Raw genomic sequence first — 12,679 nt, forward strand, 5'->3', positions numbered from 1 at the left:
TTTAAATGCAGCATACTTGCATACCTCTGGTGTTCAGTGCAGTTGTGGAAGATGATGGAAATACTAAAACGATACTGTGAACTCTGAAATAATACAGATGCATAGTGACATTGGTGGTAGGGTAATCAGAAGTACTTTAAATTCCAGTGTTTAAATTCCTCTTCCTTTTCTTTACTGATACCTTTAATTGTAATTAAAAGTATTGATGTCCCAGAGATCCCCATTTCATACCATTCCACCATACGTGTCCTAGCAGTTCAGCTGTAGTTCAAACTGTTGGCATCTAAGAGTATGATCCCAGGTCAGCCCCAACACTGATCTCCTGCAAAAAGGATTGCTGGCAGCCAGCATTAGTAGGGCAGGATTAGAAGAGGAGTGGATTATGTGAATACAGGCTAAAGGTAGTTGATAAGCAGTGAGAAAACTGAGCCTGCCTGAGCTTGGGGGAATAAGTTTTTCATGTTTTCTTAGCAGGTAGGGGACTTCAGTAAAGCCTTTGACACAGTTTCTCACAGCATTCTGCTTCAGAAACTGTCAGCCTCTGGCCTGGACAGACACACACTCTCCTGGGTGGAAAACTGGTTGGATGGCCGGGCCCAGAGAGTGGTGGGAAATGGTGTGAAATCCAGCTGGAGGCCAGTTACCAGTGGGGTTCCCCAGGGCTCAGTGCTGGGTCCAGCCCTGTTCAATGTCCTTATCAATGACCTGGATGAAGGCATTGAGTGCACCCTTAGCAAGTTTGCAGACGACACTAAGCTGGGTGGAAGTGTGGATCTGCTGGAGGGTAGGGAGGCTCTGCAAAGGGATCTGAACAGGCTGGACCGCTGGGCTGAGACCAATGGCATGAGGGCTAATAAGGGCAAATGCCGAGTCCTGCATTTGGGGCACAATGACCCTGCGCAGTGCTACAGGCTTGGGGAAGAGTGGCTGGAAAGCTGCCTGGAGGAGAAAGACCTGGGGGTGTTGGTTGACAGTTGACTGAACATGAGCCAGCAGTGTGCCCAGGTGGCCAAGAAGGCCAATGGCATCTTGGCTTGTATCAGAAACGGCATGACCAACAGGTCCAGGGAGGTTATTCTCCCTCTGTACCCAGCACTGGTGAGACCGCTCCTTGAATACTGTGTTCAGTTCTGGGCCCCTCACCACAAGAAGAATGTTGAGGCTCTGGAGCGAGTCCACAGAAGAGCTGGTGAAGGGGCTGGAGAACAGGCCTTATGAGGGAGCGGCTGAGAGAGCTGGGGTTGTTTAGCCTTGAGAAGAGGAGGCTGAAGGGAGACCTCATTGCTCTCTACAACTACTTAAAAGGAGGTTGTAGAGAGGAGGGTGCTGGGTCTTCTCCCACGTGACAGGGGACAGGACAAGAGGAAATGGCCTCGAGGTCCGCCAGGGGAAGTCTAGGCTGGACATAAGGAAAAAATTTTTCACGGAAAGGGTCATTGGACACTGGAACAGCTGCCCGGGGAAGTGGTTGAGTCACCTTCCCTGGAGGTGTTTAAGGGACAGGTGGACGAGGTGCTAAGGGGCACGGTTTAGTGTTTGATAGGAATGGTTGGACTCGATGATCCAGTGGGTCTCTTCCAACCTGGTTATTCTATGATTCTATGATTCTATGAAAAATGGTCCAGCAACTAATTGCCAAATAGACAAGATATGCATCTTCCTCAAGAAGATAAACACACCCAAAATGGGTATTGCTCATCTTTAGGTTATCACATGGAAAGGAAAGTCACATTGAATTTCTAGGTAAAGTTAGATGAAGTGTTAAATTGGCCATTCTAGAATTCATTAAATGACAAATCCCAGAGATTTGGAATATTGTACATGTACAGATGTTGCTTACACAGGAGGCAAAAGATGTAGTGCACACTAGGAGATAGGTGGCTAAACTTCCCTTCCCTTCCCTTCTTTTTAGCCCTGCACATGACATGCAGTACTTGCTATTCTCAGGAGAACAGATCCTCGTCCTCCCAGAAAACACGTAAGCAAATAAATGAAAATGCCTTCTTCATGCATTTTTTCACTACAGGTGAAGGTGCCTCTTGTGTGCCTGGGCAGCCCCCACCATGACAGGATATCGATCCTAATTAGGCCTGAGCCTCAGCTATTTGCTGACAAACTTCAGCTTGTCAGAGCACTGTCAGAGGACAGGTTCAGGAGAGGGAACTGCCTGTTCATCCCAAGGAACTCGGCAGCCCTGTATCACAGGAGTGCCACTCAGCCCGACATGCTGGCTGACCTCAGGGAGGCTGTATCCTCCCTCAGGGAGACAGCATCCTCCCTCAGGGAGACAGCTGCTGCCTGGCAAGCAAAGCAGCTTCCGCAGCACCACAAGTCTGCAGACAGACTGACTTTCTGTAGGTGGCTTCCACCACAGCCAGTCCTTACAGCAAGTTCATCTGCAACAGCTTTTGGGGCCCACATTGGCTTCCACTGCCTCAGCCAGTAAGGTGACTACCGAACACCTGGAGCCAAAACTCACCCCTATTCCTTGCAGGACTGCAAAACACTTGGTATGTCAGAACACTAAAATTAAAAGTATAAGCATCACTGCAGCCTGCCTAGTGAGCATTTGGGCTGAGAGTCAACAAAGAAGTTCTCCATTACTAATAAGAAAAATAACTGAAACCCTTGACAAGGCCTGACAGTTCACCAACACAGGGCAAAGCACTGCAGGAACAACTGTCCCCATGGGAACTGGCGAGTACAGAGCAGAGGAAAATGAAAACTGTTTGAATTAACAGGGAACATTTGCTCTAAATAAAAGCTATTTTGAGGAATTAAAGCAAACAAATGTCAGCTCCATGCAGCGGTGTGTTGGGCTGTGATGTGCTGTAATGTGTTGTGACACTTCATAAATTAAAGCTTTTTCTTCTTTCCCAGGGGAAGAGAATTCAAGTGCAGTCAAATACTTGAACTTGGAAGTTCTGTAGGCTTGAGACTTACCAGTCTGTGGCTCCACTGATCCCTGAGTCGAGACACCTTCGTGCCTGCTCTGCAGGCTGCTTTGTCCTCCCTCATCCTCCAGAAGGACACTGCTGCACAAGGAGCTTGGAGCTCACATGCAGACAGCACTGCCATTGCTTCACCTCGACTGCCAAGAAATCACTCATCATTCCACAAGGTGAAATGAACTGATGTCACAGCCCAAACCCTCTGAGCTTATGCTTGTTTTATATCCTACTTATCTGGCCAAACACACAGTTTTGATTTGAGCTGTTTACTGTGTACGAAGCCACCAGCCTCACAAGACAAGTTGTACGAAAGGCAAAATCTACCCCCATACAACAGAATCCCACTTTAACTGGCATAATCCAGAGATGAAATGAGAGTGTGGGCTCAAGTAAGTGTCATTGATCAGTTCTCTGGCACTGGAAGTCCAACTGCACAACAGTGCAACACAACGGCTCTAACGATCCATGAGGGAACACCACAAATTTGCCTGCCCGATGCCCAGTGCAGAGGAAACACTCATGCTTATGATGTTTCCTTGTCTCACACTACTCTTTGAGAAGACCTTAAAAAATAAAGAAGGAAAGAAACAAAAGAATCAGGAAAAGATGTAAGAAGGAAGACAATGAGATGTCCTTGTTTGTAAAAAAAAACCAACCAAACAACCAACCACTACCACTTCCTTCAGAGCATTTTTACAGTCATTGTTTGTAAGGTGCCAATAATGAGCTCAGAGCTGTACAACCTACGGAGATACCAAGGGAGTTCATTAATTAGATGTGAAATCCAGAAAGCCAAAAGACAACGTGAAATTACAGAAATAGACATCTTTAGGTCTATAAAATAATAGTCCTTCTATTTTCTGTGCACAAAATCAAGAGGAAAAAGTCTTTAGAACTACTGTATTATGATTACTAACTCAAACACAGAGCACAAGAGGGTGTTTGTGTTTGGGACCTGCAAGACGAGGTATAAGCAACAGGAAGATGTAGCAAAGATGAGGACAAAGTTACAAATAACTTCTTAAAGATCCCCGATATGCAGACACCATTTCATAGTTGCGAATACTGAGGCAGTGATATTGCAGTACACAACTACATCTCTTACTGATGTGCTGAATATTTAAGTGTAAAAATAATGCGCCCAAGCTAGTTCCAAGTGTGCGTCTGTGTCCTTACAGCACACACGTGACAAACAGCATCTGCGTGTCCTCCTTGTATGATGTGCACAGCAGAGGCACAGTCAACTGCCAGAAGATGAGACCTGGTGGGAAAAATATTCAGAAAGCAGCCTCTGCACTGCAGCACAGCCATGGCAGAGCTTTGCCAGTCATGAGGAGCCATCCACATTCTGCAATGGGCAGACAGCTTTAAAGACACAATACCCCCAAGAAACCACAGACCCTGGGAAAAGACCTTAGTCCTTGCCACCTCCCCCTGCAGTGCTAGTACCATCACAGCCAATGTAGCACTACCTGTGGTGCCAAAGTTCTGTAGGAGCATGCTAAGCCAAATGAAGAGGGCAATAATATCTTCCATTTCCTCCATCCCTCCATAAATCCCAGCCTGTGCAGTGTGATGCCATATGGAAATAGGAGCATAAGTCCTGCCAGGAGCAGTCACTGAGGGAATGTACAAGCTCCTCAGCCCTGTGTCTCACCCACACTGTAACACCGTAGCCTGATCACTCTCAGTTTGGGGCAAACCCATCCACAGCTACATCATGAGTTCTTGCATATCCTCTTTGAAATATTCAGGAGAGCCTTACTCTACAGACCGTCCCTAAAAGTAAAGTAAAATTTTTTACGGATCTGCAGAGTTCCAGAGCATCACTTCTGCTTCTGTAGTTAGGCCACTGGGACAACGAGAAAAAGCTTGCAGTCAAAAGCTACTGAAGGTCTTTCTCATGCTAGTGAAATGATTTGCTAGCTTAGGACACAGTGATGCTTCTAAGAAGTAAACAGCAGTACTCTGACTAAGTGTGGCAGCCGCAAGACTCTCCTTTTCAGATGGAACTTTGCACCTACCCATGCAGACAGGCTCATCCAAGAAAGACAGCTGCTTAAACCTCAAGTCTTTGATCTACTGTCTAAACTCTTGAGTAATAAGGAACACTTTACTCCCACTTGTAAGCTCAGACCACTACGAGGCTCAGACAGATGCACTCTCAGAGTTTTCAAGAGAACATTTCAAAGTTTTAAGGGTGGTGGCAGCTGCTCTTTATAAGCTGAACGCAATGACACTTCATTTTTTAAATGGAGGCAGATTCTGATTTATAAATATGGAAATTGAATGTATGCAAAAGCACAACTCTGCTTCTCTTTGCGTATACACAATTCAGACAGCTGAACTGATCAGTCACCAAACTGAATTGAAAGTCATTATGCTGAAGAAAAGACCTTGCTTGCCTAACCTCAATCCAGAATGAATCTAAACTTCTGCTTTCCAACCCTCTGAACATGAATAGGGACAGCATGAATACACTGACAGGTCTTTTATTATAGCTAGAGGGTGTAGCAATAATTAAAACCCAAATCCTGTATGCATATGGCTATGACACTTTCCTGAAGAAATACTCCAACTTTGTCTTTTTGCAAGATTAGGTTGTCAAAATGATATTTTTTAAGTCTGTGAGAGTACAGCACCTGGGATTTCCAAGTAAAGGAAGCTTAAAGAAACTGTGAAAGGGATGAAAGACTAGTGAAGTTCTCCAACCTTCCTTCTACTAGTCTGTGCATGTAACTGGGTGCAAAACACAATAGTACGATGTTACAGCTGAGACACAATACACAGAGACACAGAATTTCCAATTAAAAGTTTCTTCAGCAATAACTTGTTTCCACAAAGCCAGCACCCATGCTTACTGGAGAAATCAACCAGCAATAAACTTAGCAACGGTATTTTGGCTAGGCTGCTGTAAGAGCCCTAACATCCATAGGCGTAGTACTTCAATTAGCAGGTAAAACATAACCCTGCACCTACTTGGTATTAACTAATCTCTCTGTTGATCTTTTGGAGCTCCGCAAAGAGCACATTTCTCACTGAGCACCACAGGTAGCACAAACAGGTGTATGAACAGTTGAGGTTGAAGTGGGAAGGCGGGGGGAACAGAGGGAAGAAAAGCTTTTTTTTAACTAAGGAATGACAACAGAGTTATTTTAAAATATTCAAAATGCCTTTTTGAGGCTGAAACAAATGATGAAATCAAAAGCCTACACAGTGAGGGGTCTGGCAGACTTCAGATATGGCGTAAAATTCCAAGGGCACATGGAGATCATAAAGGATCTTAGCACGGGAATGTGGCTCATCTCCTGTGTTCAGAGGCTTCTCCCATGAATTTCACAACTTTGCTGTTGTCTAGTCACAAAGCTGAAGGGAGAATGCAAAAATAAAGCTGACTTAGGTCCTACTACTTCAATTCCAAGTGTGAACGTTAAATATAAGCCATACAGATCTGTATCTCAGACAGTACTTCAAAGTCAGCTGTTTCCAAGGTCCCTGTTAGGCAAGGCTAGTTTAAAATGAACCTAGCCGTGTCATGCTTGGGAGCTATTTTTCTATGTGTCACCCTAGAACACTTCACAGCTCTGTCTACAAAGTGCTTTCAACACATTTCTACACGGTAATAACTATTTTAGCGGAATAGCTTGCTCATCAGTTTAGAAATGGTAGTATCCTAATGCCCAGTCATAGTGCTGCAGGTCTAGGCTTTACCACAGGATTGCTCTTTGGATGCTATTAGCATGGATACCTGTGTTCATCAGGTCATCCTGCTCTGGCCTTGTAGGTCCCAAAGTAAGGATTCGCCACATTGCCACAGATTCTATCACCTACAGCTCACTTTCAAACCACAACCTTATATCTGCCCCAGAATGCATTACTTGTAAGATAATCATTGTTTGTCCCATGTTAACATTGACCTCCTCATTTTGTCAGGCTCCTGAGGGTTTCCATGCAGCTGCTTAATGATTTCCTTCTCCAGGGATTTATATTTTCCCATATGCTACTGAGCTGCAAGTTGAACTGTTGCATAGCACCTCACACACCTGGCAGAAGAAAGGAATGTAATAGAAACTTGAATTATTGACTCTCAGTCTTTGGGATATATAATATTTTTTCCTCATTTTCAGAATACTTTTTGCCCTGCTCACTGTTCTTAGAAGTTGGAATGACATAAAAACACTGTGGCCCAAGCCAAGAGAGAAAGGAAGACAACCTATATCAGGTCAAGCAAATTGCAGCAGTGGGCAGCCTGGCTGGGCTCCTCATCATGGAAGAGCAATTCTGTGGTGCAGAGAGCTTTACCTGGGATTGCAGAGTGCCACTGCTAGGCTCCTATCAAGGCACAGAGGACAAAAAAGTATCTCTAATAGGCTCCATTTTCCTGAATTGCTGAGGAGGAGGAGATAGAAAATCATTCTTGTAACACTTCTGGAAAACTTGAAAAGGTTATTGCTATGGAAACTGCTCCAGCAAAGCGGGTGCAGAAATGGGGAGCAGCAGCGATGTGTGGTGCATGGATACCAGCAACAATTTGACCTTGGTTTTATATCAACAAAGCCACAAGTAAGGGACAATTAAATGAAAACTTGAGGCTGCATGGGAGAGCGCTAGCTGCAGAACCATACTAAAATAAAACAATACACACCAGTACATATGGCATTAGAGAAAATCTGGTATACAATAGGACTAGATCCTTTTTCCCCCAACTGAACTAATGATAACCTTACAGTGAAGTTTTTCTAAAATAAGCAGGAAAGCTTCAGAGTTTCTTTTCAGCAGGCTTGAGGGCAAAATAAAGCCAGGCTGGAGGAAGCCTTTAGCAGAAGAATGGAACAGAGGAGCTCTGATTGTACCACACGAGTGGCTGTGCCACAGAAAGAAAAGATTCTACTGAAATAGGGACTGAAAAGGAATAGTTCAGTAAAGAAAGAAAAATCAGTTTAAAAAAAGGTAACAAACAAAATGCTCTCTGAAAGCGCTTTACCCTGCAAATAAACTGTGAGCCCACATTAATGGCTCTGGGTCAGTTTTAACAGTAGAAATGAAATCTCTTCCTTTGAGGTATATGCATCTGTGTATACTTAGATATTTTTCTCCATACAAAGTGTGTGGCCCCAGGTGTAGAGCACATTGGCAAATGTTCAGTTAGCATTAGCATGGTGTTAGTATGCATATAAGAGTTCTGGTAACTTCAGGCCTGTGCCTGTACAAACACATCTGCAGCAAACTGGAGGTTTTACACAAAAAGATGGTAAGCTAAAGAATTTTAGAAGAATACTTTCCTGATGGAGGGTAGATTACCAAGAACAGGAGGAGTGATGAACTAAGACACTAAAAAGTCTTTTGACTTTTGACTTCATAGCTTCAGAAAAATAAAAGCCAGGCCCCTGGGACAGAATTTAACAATGTTCCTCTAAATTTGGCTTGTTTCCTTTTTGGCTGCATGAATATCTGTAATCCCCAAATTCCTGTCCCTATTCCCAGCAGCTGGTGAAAATGAAACCGATCCAGCAGAGGAAGTCTGATCCCCGCCAGCACAATGAAAAATGTAACACTGTAGGGCATGACAGAGATAACGTGACCATAATACGAAACAGTGCAGTGCACTTGTAAATTTAAATAAATATGAATAATTTCAGACACAACTGTAAGACACTACTAAGATAAATTGTTTGCCTCCCCCGGACAGAGAAAACATGCAAAGACAATAGCAAAGGTCTTCCTAGGAAGGCATAGGTGACAAAAACTACTGAGCTGCTAAGGGTTAACCTTAGCACTGGCAGCATATTTTCATTCCAGTGTCTAAGCTTCTGCTGGAGTGGAATTTTACAAATAAACTTGCAGGCTTTGCAGATCAATTTTCTACTTGGTTTTACCACTCTTTTCTCTCAAACAGACCCATTGCGTCTCAGTTCCTTTTTCAAACACATTTTAAGGTTTTAGTGCCATTTTTTAAACAGTGCAGTCCCCTCCATTCCCCGTTTTCCCAGTATTTGAAACCACATATGGAGCTTCAGTGGCATTTGTATTTCCATCAAGAGTATTTAGGAACAAACAGCTATGAAAAACATTACCCTAGGGCTCCAGCACTGCAGAGCATGCAGTACAGACCTTCACTGTCTGAACACTCATCAAGCATTTAAATTATAATATTACATTAGAGTGATGGCTGTAGCCGTGTAAATAATTGTGCATTGTCCCTACTCATTGATTTATTTTCGTATGTACACATATACACATCTGAAAAATTGCTTAAAAAAATTCAAAACCCAGACAGTGATAATCTAATAAATGCTAAAGTGAATCAATAGACTACTTAACAGCAAAGAGATAAACTGCATTTAATAAGAGTTAGAAGGGGTGAAGGGAAGTCTGTGCAAGATTCAGCCAACAATATCAGAAGCACAGAGACGAAGAGCAAGAGAGACAGGTGCCTGAAGTGGGCAGAGACAGTAGCACAGGGACCAGAGCACTTCTAAAAACATCCCTCCAGTTTTCAAAATGCTTGTTACAGAGCAATAGGAGTCAGGAGATTTCTTGACAGACATAAAATGCAACAGAACACGGTGAATATTTAAGACAGGATGACTTTCAAAGGAGCACTCAGAAGCTGTTAAATTTAGTTTCTGCTAATACAGGGGCTCTCATGGAGATGTGTGGCAGTCATAAAAAATGGGTCTCATAAGCTGTGACCCTGAGGTCCCCTCCTGAGAAAGCAGTTAACATTTTTATTCCAAAGTTGCTTCTAGGGACTAATGGCATTTAAAGATATTGAAACTGAAATTAAGTGATGTGCCAAAGTTTACAAAGAATCAGTAGCAGAGCTGGAAATAGGATTAGTTCACTCGACCAGCAGCCCTGCGCTCTGTTCACTTGTCATGTTTTTGGTTGCATTGCTCCTCGCAATTTTTAAAATAAAGAATTGACTGCAGGAGATTACAGGTTCTTGCATGCAACACAGGCAGCACACTAAAAGAGAAAGCAATGTATGGCAAGACCACCTGTTCAATACGTATCAGGACACTGTAACATCACTTTTTCATAGTGTGTCTTTGATTTCCAATTTATTAAGCCTCAGCAACAATACAGAACCACTCTCCTCTTAGCTGTGTCAGCAAAAAGACCAAACTTGGAACAGACATGGGATCAAACTGTTTTACTCCTCTTCCTAAATGAAGTCTGAATTACATCAAGCAAATATGGATGAGTCAGAAGGATGCCAAAAATCTATCTCCCTAGTTTATTTCTTCTTATAACTGGACATCTTTGAGCATCTAACAAAGAGATAACACTACAGTATTTAAGGAAGTATTTACTTTTCTATTATTTAACAAACCCTTGCAAGGCATTGTCATTCTGACTCTGTATTACAAATAGCTCTCCCTGATGAATTTTGCTGACAGCAAGAGCCTGAGAAAAACTTTAAAATGTTTAGAGAACAACTGAGGGGATCCATCTCTGAAACATTTCCTTCTCCGTTAGGAGAAGAAACAGATGAGGCACCACCTGAACCACTCTATTTCCCTCACATAACAAAATCCTCCAAAACTAATGCCTGGGACTCGTGCTCCAATTTTCCACTCAGCTGCATGGATAGCCTATAAAAATTATTACTAGAGAAACACAGTTCATAGATCTTAACAGGAATCTGTGGTTTGACTTTCAGACTTTTGATTTGGCCCAGTCCAGACTTTTTCCCACTCTCAGTCTCACATGTATTAAGTCTCCCCAGTTCAAACAACTCCAGCCACACCACTTTGACAGGACAAATTTTCAGGGCTAATACCACACTTGAGGCCCATTACCTATAGGTCAGGTACCAGATATCTCCTGTCCTGCAGTGATGTTATGCAAAACACACAGAGAAGCTTTCACCAAGCTTTTTGTAAACTCCTAAACAGCTATAGCACAACATATTTTAAGGATAAACCTTCTGAATGCAACAGTCATCAATGTAGCTTATAATTTTCTTTCAAATCTTAGCAGAAGGAAGGACATGGGGGAGATACCTTACCTGTATTAAGGAAAATGAGACTCTCCACTGCCTCAGCAGCCCACTGCAGGAGTTCCTATAATCCCAGGCTAGTGAAAAGTTCAGTTAAGTAAAATACTGTCTTGTGTCTTATAACCTTCTGGGGATTTTCTGGCACTGAAAAGAAAGTATCACATGGCACCAACCACACTAAAATGCTAGATCGACTCTCTTTAGTAAAGGACTTTTTTAAGCTCTGGTCAACCTCTAGTCAACACAGCGAAGTAGAAGTGCTACATAACCTCAGTACCCAGTGAAGATCCTATCAGACTACATAAATACATGGCTTAATGCTGTATTACTACTGAATCATGAAGGATTTTCAACTGTGGTCCTCTCCTTTACTTTTACCTTTCCCATCCCAATAACATTTTCCATCTTGTTATTCTTGTTCCAGTGATTATTGTAGTTTCCTTGTCAAAGAAGCGAATGAATGTCATCATCACTAACACAATATATGCTACCTACCATTGGATGCATCTCATCACAACGTGGTGATGAAGGAGAACAACCTACCACACTAGGCAGCAGTCTCTCTTGTCTCACACAAAGCTTTCTCCTCTACCTTTAAGTCACAATTCCTATTGCATTGCACCTGGATAAGGACAATTACATCCATGAATGGGCCACAGACCATGCTGGCTTTCACTAGAGGATATTCTGCACAGGCTACCTCCAAGCACAGAGTAAAGAGGCAACAATCTCTCTCAACAGCACTTCTCCGAACAGACCTAGCCCTCCTTCCAGATGGTACTGAGTGTCCACATCTTATTTTATTAATGCTACAGATGATGACTTAGCCAAAGACAGCTTTTTAAGTAAGATACAATGTAGAAGTAGGAAGGGGAGAAGCAGGGCAAACCATCGTATGCTGATGCTCCAGTGTTGGGCTTTGTTTAGTGAATCCTCAGTTTTCCTTCTTTCAGTCCTAGTGGTAGGCATTGTGCACTAAAAGTAGCACTTTGGATGTACAGCTAGTTACTGTAAAAACAAGAAAGAAAGGGTTGCAGCATATGAAAAAAAATTCAAAAGAAAAGGAGAGAAAGGCGGAGAAACAAAGTTTTAAGTCAGCTCCTCTGGTTTTATGTCAATGAAACCAATTGGAAATAACATTTTTTTTCATCCAAAGAGAAAAAAATATCCGTGAACAAATCAGCATGGATTTGCAATCACACTTTTCGCAACTGTCTCAACAGGCAATCCAAAGTCTCAGCTACTTCTTTTCTGACTGGGTCACATCCAAAGCATGCTGCCATGGGACTAGGAACTGTTCTAGGAACTACCAGATTAAAATCTCCAAAACCAGCACTATCATCAGCTTCTTTCCTTAACAGAGTATTAAACACAAGATCAACAGCATCATTTTATTGCTGGAAAGGTCTATGGCTTCCCTTCCCTTGCCTCCACTACGTTCTCCTTTCTTTTGGGGAAGAGCACAGTTGGTGGGAAAAGAGAACAGTGTTCATTACTAGATTTGGAGCTCTCCTGTTCTCAGTACACTAAAACTTAAGTTAAAGTTGTGTAGACTGAACTGAAAGTGAAAATCAGGATTGCTTCAAAGCAACACAGGACCTACCATCTTGACTCAGGGACTTGGTTGCACATATTTCTGTCTTAAGAATGTAAAGCAAATAAGCCGTTCTATTTGTTGTGTCATGGATTGAAAAAGGGGAGTCAGAAGGGAAGCAGGCACAGA

The 12,679-nt window shown here is 42.8% G+C and overlaps 1 protein-coding gene across 1 annotated transcript in view; it reads right to left on the reverse strand.

Annotated features, from left to right (window-relative positions):
- The window catches only part of LOC138721239 (transmembrane protein 263-like), a 213,716-nt gene that overhangs the window by 89,032 nt on the left and 112,005 nt on the right, over positions 1–12,679 (reverse strand). The window lies entirely within an intron of this gene.

The sequence above is a fragment of the Phaenicophaeus curvirostris genome, chromosome 5 (assembly GCF_032191515.1).
Source record: "Phaenicophaeus curvirostris isolate KB17595 chromosome 5, BPBGC_Pcur_1.0, whole genome shotgun sequence".
In the NCBI taxonomy this organism is placed as follows: Eukaryota; Metazoa; Chordata; class Aves; order Cuculiformes; family Cuculidae; genus Phaenicophaeus; species Phaenicophaeus curvirostris.